At 44.5% G+C, this 22334-nt stretch overlaps 1 pseudogene; it reads left to right on the top strand.

Moving 5' to 3' along the window:
• Positions 1 to 21925, top strand: part of LOC146763658 (uncharacterized) — a 142179-nt pseudogene extending 120254 nt beyond the window's left edge.
• The last annotated feature ends 409 nt before the right edge of the window (positions 21926 to 22334 follow it).

Genomic DNA, 22334 nt, shown 5'->3' with positions numbered 1-22334 from the left:
AAACTCGTGACAGTGCTGTCACTGAAATCCAAAAGACTGAATTAGAATTTCTACATCTAAGATACAAGAAATCCCACTCTAAAAATATCTAAGATAGAAGATAGCAAAACAAACAATTTCACTACAAAAGATACACCTTCAAGTCAACATCAACACTTTGCAAGATTTACAGCAACTTTTAAGAGAAATGAACTAGATGAAACCTATTTTGAAAATTGCCAACGATGAACTTGCTCCACTTTTTGATCTACTGAGAGAAAACTGTGACATTAAATCTCCCAAGATTTTAACACCTGAAGCTCAACTCACCATAAAAAGTCACAAAAACTTTCCAAAGAAGACAAGCCCATCATTATGCTCCCAAGAAACCTTTCTTCCTGACTGCTTTGAGACAGAAGCTACAACTTTATAGCCTTATTTTTCCATGAGATCCATCTGAGAAAGATCCATTATTAATAGTAGAATAATAAGTTTTTCTTCCCTACAAGTCTCCAAAAACAATTTCTACAACCCTAGAGATAGTAGCACAAATTGTAATTAAGGCCAAATCAAGAATATTAACCTTAATAGGTAAAGATTTTACAGTTCTCTAATTACCTTTAAATAAAGATTATTTAGATTAGGCATTACAAAATTCAGATGATTTACAAAATGCATTCTTAAATTTTGCAAGTGTTTGTGCTATTCATTATCCAAGTCACAAATTATTACAAACAAAATTGAGTTTCAAAAAATAGCCCTTGCTAAGTGAAGGGCCTTTAAGTAATACAACGCTCTTCGCTAATAAGTCAAGAAAAACACATAAATCAGTAATTGTATAGTTAAATCAAACTACAAAAAATTAGAAATCAAATATCCAAATAGTTGAAAGTTCTCCTCAAGTAGTTAAACTAGCTGCTGTTGTTAAAGCTCTTCAGCTATTTTCAAAGCCTTTCAGTTTAATTACAGATTCTACCTCTGTTACTAATGTAGGTAAAAATATCGTTTTAAAAAATATTAGTAATAATAATTTATATTGCTAGCTCTCATGTCTTCATAAAAATTTACAACACAGAACTAACCTATATTTTATTTCTCATATTACAACTCATTCATCTTTACCAAGATGTTTAGCAAAAAGAAATACAAGAACAAAAAAACTGGCCATAGTTATCTCAAACACATTAGCAAACATTTTTCAGCATGCAAAATTGAGTCATACCTTTTTCCTCAATATACACAAGTACTTGTACAGACGTTTTGTATCTCTAAATCCCAAGCTAAAGCTATTATTAACAGTTACCCTGATTGTCACCTTGTGCAAACCCCTGTTTCTACAGGAACTGTTAATCCACAAAGTTTATAAAGTCTACAATTATAACAAACATCACTAAATACCCTTCTTTGGGGAGATTTAAAAATATTCATGTTTCAGTAGATTCACTATCAAGTACAGTTTTTACCTCTATCCACACAAGAGAACAAGTAATCGTACCTATCAACATTTTTTACAAACATTTACTTCATTAAGTGTACTCCAGGAAATGAAAACAAACAATAGCCCCACATATCTATCTCAAAAAGTAACAACATTCCTAATAAATTAAAATGTTCATCACACCTGTAGTATTCCCCACTCCCCCACAAATCAAACAACTGTTAAAAAGACATATCACATATTAAAACACATTTAGATCAACAGAAGAGGGGAGCAGAAGTAATACTACAGATAAAATTGAGTCAAGCTTTATATGTTTATAATTTTTTAAACAGTTCTTTTGCAGAACCAGATCCACCAATTCTTAAGCATTTTACAAATAACACACAAACAAAACTAAAAAAAATTCTCTTGTTTTAATTAAAAGACCTGAAAGAAGACAAATTAAAAGTCCTCGCCAATTAATAACTTAAAGCAAAGAGTATACTTGTATTTCTCCAAGTACTAGAAAAGCAAAGTGAATTCCAATAAAGAGCATCAAACCATACAACACACCAAAACACACTAACAAACCCAAAAGTAAAAAAGCAATCACACAAACGTAAGCTAAACAGAGACTACAAGTCACGCCCAGTGTTCCTATGTCACCTGTAGAATCTGCAAACTTCAATCTAATGATAATGATACATGTGTAGAGCTTGTTTCGTAGAGCTCTTTTAACAAAAACATGAAAAGAAAGATTTCTTATCATTAGATTCTAAAAAATTAATATTCTAAACTCTCCAAAAAATGCAGTTTAAAAGTTAAAATATTATCGAAAATTCTTTTAACAAAGAGTAACTCAACAAAAAAGATATGAAAGAAAATCAGTTCACTTTGTATTTTCTAACTTTGCTTACTTTTTATCATGCAAATTTTCCTATACAACACCAAAACCAAATGTCTAAGTCACATTAACCAAAGCTACAAGATCAGATACCATATGTATGTCTCACTCAAATCCAAAAAAGCCTTTTTCAACCTGTTTAGTTAGTGTACCACTAAAAATTAGCCAATACCTATATAACATGATCTTTTAACAAAAAAGTGATTTAACAACAAGCTAAGTGAAATTACTAATAGAAACAATCGCACAAGGGATTAAAGCCTCTAGACCAAACAACTCCTCAAAACAAGTTCAGAACCCCAAGAAGAGCTTGTTTCGTAGAGCTCTTTTAACAAAAACATGAAAAGAAAGATTTCTTATCATTAGATTCTAAAAAATTAATATTCTAAACTCTCCAAAAAATGCAGTTTAAAAGTTAAAATATTATTGAAAATTCTTTTAACAAAGAGTAACTCAACAAAAAAGATATGAAAGAAAATCAGTTCACTTTGTATTTTCTAACTTTGCTTACTTTTTATCATGCAAATTTTCCTATACAACACCAAAACCAAATGTCTAAGTCACATTAACCAAAGCTACAAGATCAGATACCATATGTATGTCTCACTCAAATCCAAAAAAGCCTTTTTCAACCTGTTTAGTTAGTGTACCACTAAAAATTAGCCAATACCTATATAACATGATCTTTTAACAAAAAAGTGATTTAACAACAAGCTAAGTGAAATTACTAATAGAAACAATCGCACAAGGGATTAAAGCCTCTAGACCAAACAACTCCTCAAAACAAGTTCAGAACCCCAAGAAGAGCTTGTTTCGTAGAGCTCTTTTAACAAAAACATGAAAAGAAAGATTTCTTATCATTAGATTCTAAAAAATTAATATTCTAAACTCTCCAAAAAATGCAGTTTAAAAGTTAAAATATTATTGAAAATTCTTTTAACAAAGAGTAACTCAACAAAAAAGATATGAAAGAAAATCAGTTCACTTTGTATTTTCTAACTTTGCTTACTTTTTATCATGCAAATTTTCCTATACAACACCAAAACCAAATGTCTAAGTCACATTAACCAAAGCTACAAGATCAGATACCATATGTATGTCTCACTCAAATCCAAAAAAGCCTTTTTCAACCTGTTTAGTTAGTGTACCACTAAAAATTAGCCAATACCTATATAACATGATCTTTTAACAAAAAAGTGATTTAACAACAAGCTAAGTGAAATTACTAGTAGAAACAATCGCACAAGGGATTAAGGCCTCTAGACCAAACAACTCCTCAAAACAAGTTCAGAACCCCAAGAATTAAAGATCCGTAGTTCCTTAGCAATAAATTTCCGTGTCACATTTTCAAGAAACAATTAGAAAAAAAATAATTCTCCAAAATACAGTGCTATTCACTCTTACTATGAATACAAAAATTTAAGGCTTTAGTGCAATTACTCATACACTGTAGATAAAAATCTAAAGTTAACAAATATCCACGGAAATTACCAAAATGTTATTAGTTCATTTGTAGAAATAAAACATAGCAAAACATTCTATCATACCCTAAAGACAAACCATGTAACATTAGCACACTCACTGTAATAACACCTAGTACTAAAACAGTTTCAAAAAAGACAAGAAAAGACAAAAGATCTATTCATATATACCCAAAAAATTACAGCAGTAATTTCAGTCTTTCAAAAAAAACCACAAAATATTTCAACAAGCTTCTTCTTACCTACAATTGCTTCAGAAAAAACATTAAGACAAATAGACAAGATTAAATATTAACTAAACAAACAAATACCACATCCAGTGCGCTCAGTAACACGCAGACTGACATCAGCAGTGTCCAACAAATTCCAAAATCAAACAACAGTTAATTTTCTTTTCTAACACATAAACAGAGTTGAAAAGAATTCAAAAGAATGTGCTACATAAATTTGTCTAATCATTCTAAATCCATTCACAAAAATATACAAAAACTTAAAAACTTTACAATCTACAATTAAAAATAAAGAAACATAGTTAAACAATTTATTCAGGAAGTAGAGCTTAACTCCTTAATCAAAAGAACTTTACAAGTTCAGTAAAATCTTGTTATTAGAATATTAATATTAATACCACATACACTTCATTATTCACAACAAATTACAAACTCATCAAAAAAGTTTTTATTTTCCAAAAGAAAAAAATTTTAAAAAATTATAGACAATTCACAAAACCTCAGCAAAAACAATTAAAGTCACTCACAAATTTAACCTTTACATTGAGGCCTTAAAAAGTCAAAATTTATCAGAACCTAATACAGATACTAAACCTAACTTTACCCAACATTAAGAATGGTTTAACTTAGAATTATAGAGCTTAAAACAAACAAAAACAAAAGTACCTTCATGTAAAAAGTTTATAACTTTTTTCCTACATGAATAAATATATGCAGTAGTAAAGCTATGGAACACAAAGTAATAAATAAGTGACAAGTCAAAAATAGTTTATTTAAAAAGAGAGGGGGAATTGTAGGAATATATAAAAGGTAAAAAACTTTAGAAAGTGCAAAAAGGCCCCAGAAAGTAGACATAAAGCTGAAAAAGGCTGGGAAATTTCAAAACCTTCTCATGGGAAGCTAGGAAAATAAGAACCAAGTGAATTCATTTCTATTTATCATAAGGAGCAAGAAAGAACAAGAACTTAGTGATAGTTTGAGATGTCAAAAGTCCTAGATATATGCTTTGCAAAAATAGAAAAAGTTTCAGTCTTATATAATGAATTACTCTATATCGTTTGAGGTTCATAGAAGTCCTTCTGGTAATGTTAAACCCACATGGGTCCTTTTCTTATTGGTTAGGTTATAATGACTCTGCACCTTTTCTTTTATGTTATAGGTTCAAAGAATATGTAGAAAAAGGCTTTGCATCAACTGCCATCTTGCCTTTGATCTAGATTTGCATGGATGTTCATTTCTCTGTGTCTCTGGCTTTTTGCTTGGATGATACAGACATAATAAATGCTAAGTCTGCAACCAGTCCGGGTCCCATCCTGTTTTGTGAGATGCAGACCGACCGGGCAGAAAGTGGACACACACTCCCAGCTCTGGCCGCAGCGCTGCCCAGCCCAGGGGGACGGTCACTGCCCTGCTCCTGCTGCCCCACTGCTGCTGACACAGGCCAGGATGGCCTTGGCCTTCTTGGCTACCTGGCCAGGCGCTGGCCACCTTTAGCTGCTCTTGACCAGCACCCTGGGCTCCTTTGGCCCACGCAGCTGCCCAGCCACAAAATTGCCCGTTTGACTGCAAATACCGCATTAAATTGTCCTTCTAATTCTACAACCACATCTTCTAAGGAAGTATCATGAAGTTTTATAGGGATAGGAATCTAAGTTGCTGTGACTTCATTAAAATGGGCTTATTCAACTCTCTGCAAAACTGAGTTTGTAGGTCTTCAAGGCTCTGAGTTGGAAATTAGGAAATATCCAGCTATGCCTTTGTATTTGTTGTGGAATGCCTGAAAATGGATTTTCTTTCAGCCTGCATGCCTGGCCCTCTACAGCCTACTGGTTCTGGCTAAGCACACAGCTTACTCTGCAATTGCCAAACAGCACAAACATGAAATGTTCCTTTCTTACTCACCTTAGGACCAGCACCGCTGAATACACGCTTCAGGTGACCTGTAGTAGGCAAGGGAAAATGAACCAGATGCTGTGAGAAAATTGTCTGGGCTGGTGAAACCCACAGAACAAGCACCACGAACAGAGAGTTTTCCCTTTCACAACATCCCTTCAGCAGACACATTTCATTCATACAACCAGCAAGAGATCCAGATAATATTCTTGGGCATGCCTACCCTTTGGCCTGTTTAGCCATTAAATGAACACAAACATGATGAAGAAAATGCAAATTGTTCTCTAACACTCAATGCTCCTGTTCTACCAAACACATAACACCTCTTTTAAAAATCCTCTCCTTCTGGTACCTAGGGTTTTTTTTAATCAGATGCATGCACAACTTCTCATTAACTTGCTGGAAACAGTTGCCCAGAAAAGCTTTTCCAAAATTCCACTCTGATGGGGCAGGCTCTATTGTGACACAACACAGCAGCAGCTCCAAGTTCCAGGAGCAGACACTCACTGCTTTGGAGTTTGCTCTTCCTTGCAAAGGGAATCACTATTTAACACTCAGTCAAGGCTCAAGTTAGACAGTCAAATCCTTTCATGACAAAATGTAGAAAGAAAGAAGCTTTCCCTGAATTCTGGGAAATACTGCACAGTTGTTAGAAGGCCTTCCAAGAAGGTCTCCAGTTTACATTTTCAAAGCTGTCTTGCATGTCCCAGCAAACTGAGGAAAAGACAGACTCTGCTGCCTCAGACTCTCCCGTGGAGGGAAAAGAACCCCTGCAGGTTCCCTTGCAAATGCTTCCCCTGTGGCTGCAGAAATCCCCTTGTACCTGAATGCCTTGACAGGAGCTTTACCAAACCAGTGGCACCCTAGTGTTCTTTCTGTTTTAAAATAACTCAGGCACTAACAAAGAGCAGGAAGACATACAGAAGCCAGGTTCGGGTACACCCAGGGAAAACCTGTACTTACGTGCCAGGTTAGTGAGGTAATAGCCAGAATAAACAACGCCATAAGCTGTGAAAGCTGCAGCAGCAAGTTGCTCAATCATTGCAGCACTGCTGTGCAGATTTGTCCAACACTAGAAAAAACAAGGCTCTTGTCAGTGGGCAGCTCTCACTGACAAGCACCTCAACCAGGAGGATGCTCCTGCACTGAGCAAGCCCTAGGGTTGCTCTGACACTGAGGCCTTCCGTGCACCAAGACAACCTTCTGCTGTCACCATGACCACATGGCAACCATGCCCTGACATCACAGTGCAAGCACTCTATATTGGCCTGTGAATTTATGCAGAGCAATAACCACCCTTCCGTACAGCAAACGCAAAATAACCGGGGAAGTTCTTCTCTGTCACAAAGCAGCACAAATTCACTTTGTGGCCAAACCCTGTTGTTCAAGGAATCCAAGAGTAACTCCAGGAGTGCACCAAACAACTACAACCTGTACCCCAACTGAGCACTCGGGACCCAAGCAAAGGAAACCAGACCAAGAAAATGGCCCAAAGCATTGCACTTCTGAGAAACAATGCTTACTTTTAAAAAATTTAAATGTTTATTAAATCTTAACAAAGGACTGAATAAGGAAAATTTGCAGCACTGGGAGTCTCTGACCATTACAAGCAGCACATCTATAGAATGGATGCTCTGCCTTTTATACCCTTAACCCCTCCAAAGTTTTGTCAAAGTTTTGCCATCCACTGGTGGAGATTCCCTTCTTACATTCTTATTGGAGGTCAGGTGTTGCTACACCACCCACACCTCCTGGTCACAAGCCAGCCCTCCCCAAAACCCCTGACTACCAAAGCCATTGCAAGGGGCAGGGGAAATAGGACTCTGGGAGGATGTATTACAATAACATCACTATACATTTTTACATCCCCATAATATCTACCTCTTAACACTGAGAGCCAACTGTTACATGACTCATCTATAACACACAGAACCAGGAGAGAAGGCACTGTTGGCATAACAGCTGAAACAATTCCTAATCTCCCACATATTTGCACATTTATTGGATATGCCCAGGGCTCCTGAGCATGTACATCTCTGCCTTTATTCCCCTTTGGAAGCAGTCAAACTGGCAGCATCTGCCTGCCAGGAGGAGCTGCTCCAAGCTTGGAAGACGACTGGTGGTGCTGATTCCCAGAGGATTCTGTGTCCCAGGAGAAGATAAGGAAGGAGTGGATTGAAAGGTGCTGGCGCTGCTGCTGCTCTGTGCCAGACAGCCCTGGCTGAGCAGGGCACGGCGCTGCAGACTCTTGCTCCTGTCAGAGCTGAGCACACCTGGGAACAAGGCATGGCAACTTGTGGGGAAACCAAGGACTTTGTGGGGGCTGCATTGCTCAGCACACACCCAGGCCATCTGTGACCCAGAGTTCTGGTGCCTAAAAAGATAAAGCAGACGGAAATAGCTGGGAAAGGTTTCATTTTGACCTTTCTTACCTGTTCACAGAAGTGGCCAAAATGAAAGTTACAGAGCAGGGCCTGATCCCTGCAGCCAGCTCAGGCTTGCAAAGGAGGCATTCATTGATTTCAGTATTCGGTGCCTAGGGAATCACTCCTCTGACACCTGTACACCCACCAATCTCACTTACTACTTTGTATCTATGGAATGAAGACATATTCGATACTTTGCTGAAATTCACAGGCTAAACACTACTCCAAATTATTTGACATATTTAAATAATTTCTCAGAATTTATTGGCATAGGGGTAGGAGTATCCTGAAGGTCCCTGGTGGTCATTGCAACAGGTTCAGGAGGAGACTCATGAACAAAACAATCAAAGACACAACTGGGCTTGCCAGGCAAATCTATTCCATTAGTTGCAGTAGCAAGTAATACATACTTGGATTCCCAAAAATCCACTGAGCAGGAGAAGGAGATGGAGTTATTATGGAGTCAAAATTATGTCTACATTCTAAAGACATCTTACAATTTAGAAAGATTTTTACCTTTCTATATACATAAACACTTGTTGGCCCATCTGAAGCTGAAAGTCCTTGAGGGGCTGGAGCGTGTGCAGAGAAGGACACAAGAGCTGGGGAAGGGCTGTGGAGGGCAAGGCCAAGGAGGAGGTGCGGAGGCAGTTTCAGCCTGGACAACGGGAGCCTCCTGAGGGACATTCAGGCAAACTTCCATGGTTCCATACGTGACAGTGCTCACCACCAGGGCTGTTCCCCTGCCAAACATGCCCTTACTGCCTCCAAGTGCTTTAGACGCTGGTGTCAGAGACACTCCCTGCTTGTTGTTTAGTTGCATTTTTGTTTTGCTGGTTTAGTAGATGAAAAGTCCTGTTGATTTTCTCATTTTCCAACAAGCAAATATGCTTCTGCACAACGTTTCCTGCCCTTTTCCAGCACTGGATGGGATTCAGATCCAGTTGTAGGCTTCCATGTCTGCAGCAGTAATAGCAAAGGTGTAGCTGTCTCTTTCTTTCTTTTCCATTTCAGAGCTTTCAAAAGCTAAAACTCTGCATTGCAGAGACAATGTTGCTTGCTGATGGCAGCCAGGGAGGAATATCAGCTTCATATCCATATGCAGTTCTGTTGAATTGGCCTGGTTTAATTTGATCTGTGTGGCTTAGAATCCTTTTACTATCCTTTTACTCTGGAATTTTATGATTTCTGCTTGGAAGATACGGTCCTAGATGTGAGAAGGAAGGAGGTTATACGTGATACGTAATAGCTTGTCCCACACGCTTCTGTCTTGTCCCAGAGCACAAAACCAGCATCGGTGTCTGCCCCAGCTCCCTCTGCTCCTGGAGAAGATGAAGGGGAGCAAATTCAGCAGAATGACCGCGAGTCTCCATCAGTGGTCAGAGCAGAGCCTGAATCTTCGGAGCCAGTAAGTGCCAGTTGTGGGTGGTGCTGTCTTTAGTGCAAGGTAGAGCTGCAAGTTTCTGACCAGGCAGCACTTGCATGTTGCTTGCTGAGGATGCCGAGTGCTGCAATCCTGTGGGACGTAGCCATTTCCTGCAGGCAGTGGCCTCCAGCTAGAAATTGGCCTTTGACCTGTCACTTTGAGGCACTGAAGATATGGGGACTCTGGCTGAGCATCTGGCTGCTCGGCTCAGGGAAGGTCGATCTCTGGGCTTCTGCAGCGTCATGGCCAAGGGCACACATGGCAGTGCTGCAGGTGGCAGGGCTTTTTATGTATGTTTTCCTATTGTGGACAAGTGTCTTTGGCTTGTGGAAGTGTTCTGCAGTTTTCCGGAGCACTTCTTCACTTGTACAGTCTCTTTTGGCTTTTGCTAAGCTGGAAGAAGGTGATTGTGTTTTCCAGGAATCTGTGAGGCCCCATTCTTTTCCAAGCTGTCTGTATTCCTTCTTAATCTGTTCTTTCCCTTTCCTCACAGTCAGTCACTCTTGTCTGAGAGGGATAAGCTGTTGTCTCTGACTGCTATATTCTGTTTGACTTGAGGTGCATGTGTTGATATCTCACCAGGCAGCCTCCAAAGACCTCCAAGAACACACTGGCCGTGAAGATCACCAAATTTGTCCCAGACAACTGGAACTTCCCCCTCCTCGAAAAGTGCTGCAGTTTCAGCACATCTGCATGGGCTCTGGTCCCAATCCTCGCTCTGCAGCAGCATTACTTAAAGGAACCTATGATGTGGAACCTGTGAACTCAATCTCAGCCTTTGGTGATCTCCTCCTTCTCAGCTCCTTCATCTCCCTCCACGTGGCTTCTGAGAACCAGGAGACTGAGGAGCAGTACCTGCGTATGCTCTGTACGTCTGCTGTATTTCTTGTCTGAGGGTCAGTGGATTGTGTGCAGGTGTCAGCAGAGCTGTACCAAATGTTCCTCCTGAGTTTGGTGTCACAGGGCCATTTAGGTTTCCCCAGAGGAAGTGCTGTGCTCTGAGGCAGCGAGAGAGAGCTCTGGGTGCTCCTGCTGCCTCTGAAGACAGCTGGGACTGGCCTGGGTTTGCCTGAGCTTCCCTCTCGGCTAAAGGCTGAAGCAGGGATTTTTCTTGCATCAGCAGAAGGCTAGGCAAGTTCTGCATGCTAGTGGCCAAACCAAAGAGAATTTTTAGCTTCCTAATTTCCCCTTAGACTCCTGACTTCCAACCAGTCATCAGAGCTAAAAATCTTCACAGAAATTTACTGGTTTTGGAGTTTTGTCTTTTTGGTTGGGGATTTTTTTTTAGGGGGCTGGTGGTTTGGAGCTTTTTGCTTTTTCCCTGTTTATTTTTTTTATGGGGTTGTTTTTTTGGTTTTCTTTTTGCTGGGTTTTTTGGTTTTGTTTGTTTCTTTGTAGGGTTTTTTTTGGTGGAGTTGGTTTATCTCCATCCTGAAGGAGCCCTTCTGCCCCACATGTCTTATTGATGTCATTTTTATGACAATTTTATGTTGCCACTACTACATATACAGTTTCTTTTCATGAGAATGCTATATTTTTGTCAATAAAAACTACTGTGAAAGAATAATCAGGTTACAGGAGAAATAGAGAGCAGGAGGTGTTTCCCGTGTGCCCCCAAAGAAAAAAACAGATACTTTTATAACAATCTGTATTTCATATCCTAGTTTTATGCTTCTAAAGATGTGTCCAAGAGAGACACATCGAAGTGGTTTGATCAGATAAATCTGTACTGCAGGCATTTCTCAGGAGACAGCCTCCAGCCCATCCATGGTATATTCCTCAGATCCATGGCACTTTTTCGTACCTTCCCCACTCTTTCCCATGACTCTTAGAATCCTACCCATTGGCCCGAGCCCTGCTCAGATCCGTCTCTAGGAAAACACATCAAGTCCTCTGGGATTCTGCAGCACAGTCCAATGAATCTGCTTCTTGCCCATAACAGCTGCCAGTGCTGAACTCTCAGATAAGACCTGGTGGGGCTGAGAGGAAAGCCCAGTGGAGAGCCCAGTGGATTCTGTGTCTACCATCACCTGTTGGGACAAAAATGGCATTGATCTGCACCTCGGTGTGTCTGATCTCAAAGCCCATCCTGTTGTGGCATGAATGGGGGCAACAGTTTGTACGGGGCCCAGGCTGCCTGTGGCTTCTTCCCATTGCTTGTCAGTACACATGCTTGGGCTTTGCCAGCCTTGTTGTGGTCGCTGCCCTGTCCCTGAGGGCTGGGACAGGGCTGGAGCCTTCCTTAGCCCCAAGATGGGTGTCTGTGAGCTCAGCCTGCTCATGAAGGGTGAGGGTCCCGATGCTGAAAGCACTGTCGACATTGGTTATAGCATGAGCTGCTCTGGATTACAACTGGAAAGGCATTGTTTGGGCAATGTTTTGGCTGAAAGCTGGAGAAGATGTGCTCCTCTCCTGGGAATGCATCTCCCTGTGCTTTGTTTCCTGTCAAGAGAACTCTTCCAAGGGCTCTACACAATCAGTCTCTGTGCCAGCCATCTGCACTGCAGGGCTGCCTGTCCTGTTGATGTTGTTGCTGTTGTTGCAACTAGCTGACTGCCTCCAGACACTGGGGCTGCCTTTTGTATCTCCTGGAAGCTGGGATCTCTGCTTTAAAGTGAGCATCTTGCATTTTGTTTCCCTCAGGGAAAATGGTGAACGTGGAAAATCCCAAGATGAAATACACTGAAATGGAATATATTGGCAAGGGGTGAGTCCAGCCACACTTACTTCTACACAACCATGGGCCAGGGGTTCTTCTGGTATATCACTGGTATATCAGGAGTTCCACTGGAATATCTATCCAGTGTGAAGGCAGGTCAGCTGCAAACATGTTCAGACACTGGAGATAGATTGTCCTATCTCTTCAGTGCTGCTCAGAACTTGTGAGTGTGCTCAGAAGGCATTGTCAGAGACATCTCCATGCTGCCAAAGCCTGCCTACATCAAGGAGCAGGACCTGGAAGATCTCCTTGTCTCTCAAGTGTGGGACAGCTCTGTGTTAATTTCTTCAGTATTTTTGTATGTCTCAAAACCACACTGCCACACTAATGAATAAAGAAGAATCTTGCTTGCCTGAAAGGGCAACCTAGCCCCTCTCAAAGCTGTGAGATAACAGGTACCAGGAGCTTTTAATTCAATCCATTGTTCTTGGAAGGAAATGCTCCATGCTCATAATAGGAACCACAGAGTTTAGAAACTGAAACGCAAGATGAAAGAATAAATTCCCTTTAGGAGCTGAGTCAGTAAACCCCAGCGCTTCTGCAACCAGCCCGGGCACTGCCCATGCACTTGAGAGGAAAATGCATCATCTGCCTTCTGGCAGAGCCCTCCTGCATCCTGCAGGTTTTAGGCATTTACAGCAGAGATCTCCTGTGTGGGCCAGCTTTCACTCTAAGAAATAAACAGCTTCTCCTTTCTCTGCTTCTGTTTTGTTTCTAGGCATTTTGGATCTGTGGTTAGAGCACTCAACCAAGCCACAGGAGGAGAGGTAAATGTCAACATCCCCCACAGACTCTGCTGCACTCAAGGCCTTTCCCCTCTGGTGCGAGCAGCTGTGGCCGGAGCTTTGGGTCGAGCTGTGCTGAAGAGGCACAAGAAACACAGACTGGTACCAGCCTGCAAAATACATTGGGGACAGTCTTTGTCCTTTTCAGCTGCCAGAAGGAAGTCACGCAGGGCAGCAGTTCATTTCAGAGAAGGATGTGCTCACTCGCTCTCAATTGCTAAAACAAAGGTGGTGCCTCAGGGCATCTCACTGCTCTTTGGGGCTACAGCTTCAGAGTCCTGAATTCTCACTTCTGGTTGCCAGCAAATACATCTGAAAGTTACTGGTAGTTCTTTAGCCACCTGCAGTGCTGCACTTGGGAACTGCACATAGGGAGAGATCTGCAAGGCGTCCCTAGAAACTCGAAGCCCTGCCCATAGCCCAAGATGTAGCCACAGAGTATTAAGGCATGGATTACTTCTTCTGAATCCCATACAAAGCAGCAGGGAGTGGGCTCAGAGGTTTGTGGGTGATAGTTGAGACACCAGTGTCACCAAGTGTTCACGGCAAAACCTCAGTGGCCACGTGTCCTGTAACTGGCCCCCAAGGGAGTGGAGAAATGGGCTATTGCAATGTCATTTCCTAATTACTGCAATGCCTAATCACAAGGCAGTTTGGCACAGCTCAACTGTGTCATTGCAAAATCACTTGCTCCATGTGCCTTGTGGCCTTGTGCCACCAGCTTCTCAAGTTACTGATTTTCAGTGTCATTTTAGGTGGCCATAAAGAAAATAAGCCTTAAGGGACGGCAGAGGAAGCAACTAACCGTTAATGAAATCACAATCATGAAGAAGCATAGGAGTCCCAGTGTTGTGAATTATTTAGACAGGTGAGTGGCCATGGTCTTATCCTGTGAATATGCATGTACATACTGCAAACATGAGAGGTTAAAAATCCACTTTGGTCACATCTAGAAAGTAGAGCTGTTAATTAATTTGTATTAATATTTCTCTACTCCTCTGCAATGGATGAGAAGAGAGTGCATCTTGTCTGCATGAGTCTTCCCTGGCACACGTAGTTTGAAAATTATTCCAAAATTATTCAAAACCTGGATCAGCTGTATCGTACGAAGTTAATACATTCTATGTTCACTATCTCCACATTCTTTTGGGATTGATTTTTTAAAGTTTCTTCAATGCTGAATGATGAACCATCCTAAAGTGGATTTCCCTTGGATTGTTGCCCCTCCTTTTCTTTGCTATGCATGCCAGGAAGACTAGGTGCTTATTTCCAGAAACACCACGCGTGACAGGCTTTTGATCTGGGCTCTTACTAAACCATACTTTTCACTTGCTGGCCATCTAAGACATCTCCTTTTTCACAGCTGTGCCTTTCTCCCTGAGACTGCACAGATTGCAAACAAAGCACAGCCAGGAGGGAATGTCTATTCCTTTTATTCTGTCCTTGTCACAAAGGGCCTTGGAAACAAGAAGCCTGGAAGCAAAAAATCAACCTAGCCATGCATGTTTATCTTCACGCCCTTGTTTCTTTCCTTCAGCCACCTTCTGGGTGAGGAACTCTGGCTGGTCATGGAGTACATGGATGGAGGCGCTCTGAGCGATGTCATCAGGAAGACCTTCCTGACTGAAATCGAGATAGCAGTCATCAGTCGGGAGGTCAGCAAGCCCACCTGCGCTTCCAAGGGTTTGGGCAGGATTATCTGAGAAATAGGGGCTCAGAACAGGAGAGGTTTCATGTGCCAAACTTTGCTTCTGCGTTGCTGGTATGCTATGGGCACGTAAAAGCATCTCCAGTGAAATGCCTGGAGTGCCCCTGCACTCACTCTACTCAGTTCTTGTACTCTTATCTCCTGCTGTTGTATTCTCACTCTGCCTCTTGTATCTGCTGTTCTCCATCTTGCCTCCCTAAACTTTTGCCTGTCTTCACTGCATTCCTCACTTGTAGAAGCAAGGTGCTGGTAGCGGGATTTGAAATGTACAGAAAAGGAAAAAAGAGAGACTAATTACTTTCAGTCCTCAGCTAAAAAGGATACTAGTGCAGCCAAAATGCTCTTTGCTTCTGAGCACATCCACTGCAGCAGCAGTCATCCTGGCTGGTTTGCAGGGGGACAGTCTACAACAGCAGGTGCTGTTGCTCTTTCAAAAGGTGACATGCCTTTCCTTAGAAAGGTCCTGCTCTGCAAGTGTTGGAGCAGCAGCTCTTCCTCTCAATGGCACTGTGTTCTGCCATTACTCGCCATTCTCCTAGGGAATGGGAACCTTTTAGAGTCTCTGTTTCTTTTCTGGTGTGATGAAATCACTGGTTTTGTCCCTCCTGGTTCTGTTGACTCTCTCAGTGCTTGCAAGGATTGGCTTTTCTTCACTCAAACCAAGTGATCCACAGAGACGTGAAGAGCAACAACATCCTTCTCAGAACTGACGGCTCTGTCAAGCTGGGTCAGTATATTCCTGGTCAGGTGCAGCGTTCAGGGATGTGGGGTGAGGGGCTGCTTTGAGTGGCTGCCAGCTCCCCAGGAATGGTGCTGGTGGCAGTGCGGGGACCCCCCGCTCTGAGCTGATGACATGGTTGCAAGGTGCACAGAGGTATGACAAGGAACAAGCAGTCAAGAGTGGTGTTGCTCTGTGTGTGTCCATTGCAGAGGGAGGGAGCAACAAGTCTAAAGCTTCCATAGAACAAAAGCCACTGCTGAAGGCAGTATACAAAATGTGGGGATTTGGCTAAAATCCTGAGGAAACAGAGCAGGGACAGTTGTCCAGGAGATTCAACAGCACATTCTCAAAGTTCTACTGGGCAATTCTTTTGCTTGGTTTCCTAATTGCACAGAATTCAAATAAAAGCAGTATTTTGCTTTCCCCTCAGCTGATTTTGGCATCTCTGTTGAGCTCAGCCCTGGGAAGAATAGACCGTCCTCGGTGGCCGGGACTCCTTGGTGGATGGCGCCTGAAGTGGTGATGCGTCAACCATATGGCCCCAAAGTGGACATATGGTCTTTTGGAATTGTGGGGATCGAAATGATAGAACGGAAAGTTCCCTACTGGAGCCGAAGTCCTGCCACGGTAAGGAGCAAATACTCACTGATCCCGCTTGTCTTTCTCACCTGCCCTGTGTTCTGCATGCCATTGGACAAAATCCCATTGCCATCTGCTGGAACTACTGCCACCAAGGTCCCGTCCTTAAAATGTCCCTGCAACACATCAGCATCTGCTGTAGTTTTGGTTGCATCAGTGTGGAACTCAAGCTATACCACATGCAAACAAACCGCGTGCTCAGGCAATACTTTCCTTTGGGCTGTAAGTTGTTCCAGTTCTTTGGTCTGTGCAGATGGCCACAATAACAGGAAACAAGCATCTTAGAATTGGTGCTATACTTTCAGAAATGAAGGAAAGAAAGCCAAACCTAACAGAGTTTCTAAAAGAGTGGTTTTAGTGAGGAACTGCATCCCCTGTGCAGTTTCTGCACACTGAGAAACATGCCTGGAACCTGAACATGAGGCTGCAAGGGCCACAGAGTCTCTTCTGCTTCTTGTGCAGTGTTGCTGAAACACTTAGTGACTGTTTCTCTCATAACCCAAGCCATCTTCTCCACATCACCAAGCCAGGGCCTGGTGAGAGGGAGAGCCTGCCAAAACCTCCTGTTTGTTTCCTGGCATTTTCTGGGATGGGCCTTCCATTCATGCATTGACTTGTGTAGCTAAATGAGCAGAGGGTGTCCACAGGGATGGCACCTCTCCATCTTTGGAGCAGGAAAAGCTTTTCTCTTGCTGCGTAAGGGAAGCTGAAATTTTCAGGCTGCTGAGAGACAGAGCTGCAGTGGCTCCTGTGTGCCCAAGCAGGCATTTTCATCCCCATACATTAGTGCATGCACCTTAATGTGTCTGTGTTGAATATGAGATTATAAATGTTTGTTTCCTTACCGGGGGATTAACTGATGGATTTCCTTTCTCTTCTTCCAATTACCATTGTTTTCAAGAACAGGACAAAAAACTTTTAAAGTTTTGTTCTATGGCAACTGGGCTGAAGGGACCCACAAGCACTGCAGAGATGCCTTTCATGTCCTAATCCTTGGAAAGAGTTAACATAGCAAAGTCCCCCTTCCAAAAAGGCTGCCAAGCTGGTGTGAATCCTCAGAGAAGCAAATGTGCTTTTTCTGATGTAGTTCCCAACTAACTAGGTCAGTCAATGAAATTGGCTGCCAAGGCAAGATCTGCGGGATGATGGAAAAGCTGTGGCTGCATCAGAATTTGTTTTTTTGTTGGTAAAGGAAAGTCATCTCTGGGTCTCTGCCAGGGCAGAAACTGCCACTGAAGAAGAGAGGTTAAACAATGGCTTCTGGGAGGGCAGTTACAGATGGGAAAGAAGCAGGTGGAGCCTTGTGTTTCCTGTTTCTCCAGACTAAATTCCTGATAGCCACAGCAGGGACGCCACAGCTGCGGCAGCCCAAGCTCCTCTCGGCTTGGCTGCGTGACTTCCTGAGCTGCTGCCTGCAGAGAGACGAGGAGCGGCGCTGGTCTGCCAACGAGCTGCTGCAGGTAAAATGCCAAGGGGCTGAGGTGAAACAGTGTGCGAGGGATGGGCTCCTCCTCCACCAAGGTCCGAGGCCTCAGATGAGCCCCCTTCCTCCTCACCTCCACTCTTGGTGCTCTTCAAATGAAAATGCTGACGAGTGCTAGACTGGGCTGGGCTGGCAGGGCTCTGTAATGTCCTTTGGTCCAAGTGTCCTGCAATGAGCAGGGACATCTTTAGAGAGATCAGGTTGCTCAGAGCCCTGTCCCACCTGACCTGGAATGGTTCCAGGGATGGGGCACCTACAAGCTCTTGGGACAGCCTGTGCCAGGGTGGCACCCTGCTCTGAGTAAACAAGGTCTTCCTTAGACCTACTCTGATTAGATCCCCTTTGTGTTTGAAACTATTTGCCCACATTCTATTGTAACTGGCCCTGTTAAAAACGGTGTCCCCCACTTTCTTCAAAGCCACTCTGAAGTCTTGCAAAGTGGCGATAAAGTCTCCCTGAGGCCCATTCTTCACAAAACTGAATACTTCCACCTCTCTCTGCAGAAGACAGGACAGGTGTTCTATTTTCTGATTCTTTCTGTTGCCCTGTTTTTTAATTTGGTGGTGTATTCTGTTTTACCTAACAGCAAAAGAATTGACGTAGAGCATTGTAGAGAGACATGAAATGGTGGTGGAGGAAGCCACGGCTGCCAGTCCTGGCAGAGCACTCTGGAGAGATTTGGCTGTGGGCAGGAGGGGCTGTGAGGGACTCACTGTGAGCCTCTGAGGGGCCCTGGTTTGTGCCCCCCACCCCACCCTTAGAGGTTTCTGGCACACAAACAGGGAGAGCTGAGAGGGACTTGTCCCAGCCCCATCTGCTGCCTGGCACGCTCAGGCAGAGGGGAACTGGCCCAGGCTGACTGCCAGGTTGTGTGGCAGAGAGGGAACTGCAGGACCCAGCACCACTCGGCTGGCCCTGCTGGGAAGGAAGGTGCCATGCAGCACAGGAGGGGCAGGGCATGGAAAGGCAGACACTGCTCTGTGTGCCTGTGGAAATTAGTACAAGACAGGGACCTATGGGAGTCATTGGAGCTTCTTGAAAGGAAGAAACCCCAGGGACAGAAAGCACCATTTCTAGAGCACTGGCAGGGCAAAAACCCCAGCAAGGTGAAGAAACCAGAATAAATGGATGAGTGGGATTCTGGGCCGGGTTTGCCTGTGATGGCAAGGTCCTGCACATGACATCTGAGGAGCAGATGGTTGCATTGTTTTCCTTTCTGGGTCTTTCTAGGAACTAGAGGAATCCTGATGGAGTATGTGAGGCACTGAGCTTGGAAGGTCATGGATCACTGTTCTTTGTTGTTTTTTTTTCCCTTTGGACAGCATCCATTTGTAACATCAGCCAAGCCAGTGTCCATCCTGGCACCACTCATCACCGTCCTGAAGAGGATGCAGCAGAGAAGAATGTAACAACCAAGTAGAGATGTCATCACCACAAGCAATTTTGAGGATTGGATGATTATAGGAGGAGGATTGTTGATAAGGTTTTATAGAATAGCATTGTAGAGGAGCATTGTGGAGTAGGATTGTTGAAGAGTTTTGTGGAATAGGACTGTAGAGTAGGATTGTTGAAGAGTTTTGTGGAATAGGATTGTAGAGGAGCATTGTGGAGTAGGATTGTTGAAGAGTTTTGTGGAATAGGACTGTAGAGTAGGATTGTGGGGTAGGATTGTAGAGTAGGATTGTTGAAGAATTTTATAGAATAAGATTGTAAACAAGGATTTTCATTAAATAAAATTTCTGAAAAATAAACTCACTTGGAAGACTGCCCTCTTTCTGACCCCTCCAGAAAATTCAACATTTCCTTCTGAATTACCAGTAGTTTTTATGGGTGTTAAGTCACACTTATGGCTTCTTTTGTATTGTTTTTAAGTAGGGGAAGGCTCTTCTTCATTCATCCTCTCCAGACCACACTGTCTTGGGAATATGGCCAACTAGGCAGCTTTTGGCCAGCTGTAGTATTTCTAGTTGAGGCAGAAAGGGCAATGGCATTTGCAGGAAAAAAGCAAAGGGCAAGTGGTGCAATCAAAACATCCTGTGCAGATGCAGGCCTTCAGCTGTGACTCCAGAGCATTTGGGTGCCTGCCACTTGGATTTGTATCGTGAAGGGCAATGTCTTTGGCTGGAGGAGAGCCTCGCTCAGCGGAGAAAGCAGAAAGATCAGAGAGGTGCTCTGAAAGGTCTCCTGCGGTGCAGAGCTGTCAGCGAGTGTGAGCTGAGAGCGGGCCCGGCCCTGCCCGGCGTGGAGCCGCAGCAGAGCCCTGGCAGAGCCCGGAGCAGCCTGAGCCTCGGCAGGGCCAGGCTGCAAGGAGGCCCTGGTAGCTGCAGGAGGCACAGCCCGGCCCTGCGTGCCTCTTGCTGGCAGCGGGCGCATCCTCCGCTCTCAGAGCCCAAGCGCAGGCGGCTGCTCCCGAGGGCAAGCGGAGCCCTGCTGGGCACAGCCCAGCCTGGAGGCATTGGCCCTCTGGAGTCTGCCCGAGGAGAGAAAGGCCAAGGGCAGCCGAGGCCCGCTGGCCTGGCTCAGCATTCCCACTCTTGTGCCGCTGCCCTGCGACTCCTGGCAAAGGTCAGCAGTGTGTGCAGCACCCTGGGCACCGGGGCAGGGAGCCGGGCTGCTCGGCAGGCTGGAGCACAGGGCAGCGTCCTTCGGGCACGGCACTTGTGCCAGGGGAGCCGAGGCCAGCGGGAGGCAGGGACAGCTTGTCAGCTCACGGCTGCAGGAGCCAGTGCCTCACACAGCTCTGGTGAAGTGAGCTTGGCAGAAGAATGGTTGTACAACAGGGGACATGATACTGTAAAATTAATCCAAGTAGGGAGGGCTACGTGACTGCTGCAAAGTTCGCATGACCCTGAAGAGTAGATGGTGTGCAGAAAGCAGGATATTGAAACTGCTTGGTATGTAGAAATAGATAGAGAAGAACAAAGAACTACTAAGCTGTTCTAACTGCAAGGCCAGCTGGACAGGCATGTATCGATCATAAAGATACTTTTAAGATAATAGTACAAGTCACATAGCAACCAATCATGAGCTCGGCTTTTGCAATATGTATGAGCTAATTAATGAACATATATAAACTGTGTAATCTGTCACAATAAACTGAGACTTGATGATCATGATAGCATGAGTCTTGTTTCCTGTGGCTCTGTCCAACAACTGGCGCCCGAAAACAGGGACCTGATCCAAGCCTAAGGCGAGAGGGGTGCTGCGTTGGAGTTCGGGTCCTGCAGCTGGAAGGACGGCAAAAGTAAAGAGAAGAGGCGAAACGCTCTGCTCCGCGCCCTGAGTGACCGTAGAAGCGGGCTCAGCCGATACGTGCTGCCGAAGCCTGAAGGAGCCAGCAACGGTACCGACGTAATCATGGAAAGGCAAGCAGCATATGATTTATTTAGTGCTTCTCTTAGAAAAAGGCAGATTAGGAAGATTGACTTAGATAAGGATCTCGCCTCGCTATTGCATCATGCTGAGTCTTACGGCTTTTTCCTTAACCCCCATAGTGTTCATGAACTTTCAGAATGGAGAAGATATAGGGATAAATGGTGGGAATTAGTGTTAGATGAGGATAAACCAGGCAAGAAAATGAGTAAACTTTGGAGAGTGGTTCATAACGAATTGTTAATGTGTCAGGCAGAAAAGAGGGCGGTGGAAGAGATACGGACAGCTCGGGAGAAAAATAAGGAATGTAAACCCTCGCTTCTCTCCAGTGAGCCAAACCCTCCGGTTCTCACAAATTTTCCCATTCCCATCTCTGCTTCTGAAATGCCTGTACCTCCCATAGACACTAGTAGCATTGAGGTGCTGGAAATTGAGATCCAAATTGCTTTATGGCAACGGGACTGGGATCCCAAATTCCCTTTTTGTGAACGAGAATCAGGTGGAACGGAGCAAAAGTCTCCAGACTCCAAATTGGGCCGTTCCCGACGGGAGGAAAAAGACTTTTCGCATCGTTGTTTGTTTGCGAGAGTCCGCTGGAGCAGTGAAGACCTCAGCGTTCACGAGGAACCCGAACGGCGGGTGTGGACGTGGCCGGGGCCGGGAGCTGGAGCGGGAGCGCTGCCTTGCCGAAGAAAAGCGAGCGCAGCAACCCGCGGAGGTCGGAGGTTGGCAGAACTAAGGCAGCGGGCTGCGGCGGTGAGCACCGGCCAGCCGCCCGGGCGGAGCGCAGGAGCGGCAGCGCGGAGCGGCGGGCGCGGGGCCAGACAGAGCGGGGCCGGCCGGCACCGAGCCGGAGGCGAGCCCGGGGCGGAGCGGACATCAGCCGAGAGACGGAAGGCTCCTTGCTGCCGAGCAGCAGCGCAAGGGGGGAGAGGGGCGTTCCTGGGGCTCAGCCGCGCTGGAGCCGGAGCAGGCGGGGCGCGGCCGTGGCGGGGGTGTCTCTTCTCCCATCCACAAGGTGACACAACAAGGACGGGAGCGAGGCGGCGCCGCCCCTCATCGCCCCGCAGCGCCCAGCAATGGCGGCGGAGATGGCGGCACAGTCCTGGTTGCCATGGCAGCGACAACGCCGAGAGCAGCAGCGCCGC

This window comes from Lonchura striata, chromosome Z, assembly GCF_050655825.1.
Source record: "Lonchura striata isolate lonStrDom1 chromosome Z, ASM5065582v1, whole genome shotgun sequence".
NCBI lineage: Eukaryota > Metazoa > Chordata > Aves > Passeriformes > Estrildidae > Lonchura > Lonchura striata.
This window is presented reverse-complemented; position numbering and strand designations above follow the sequence as displayed.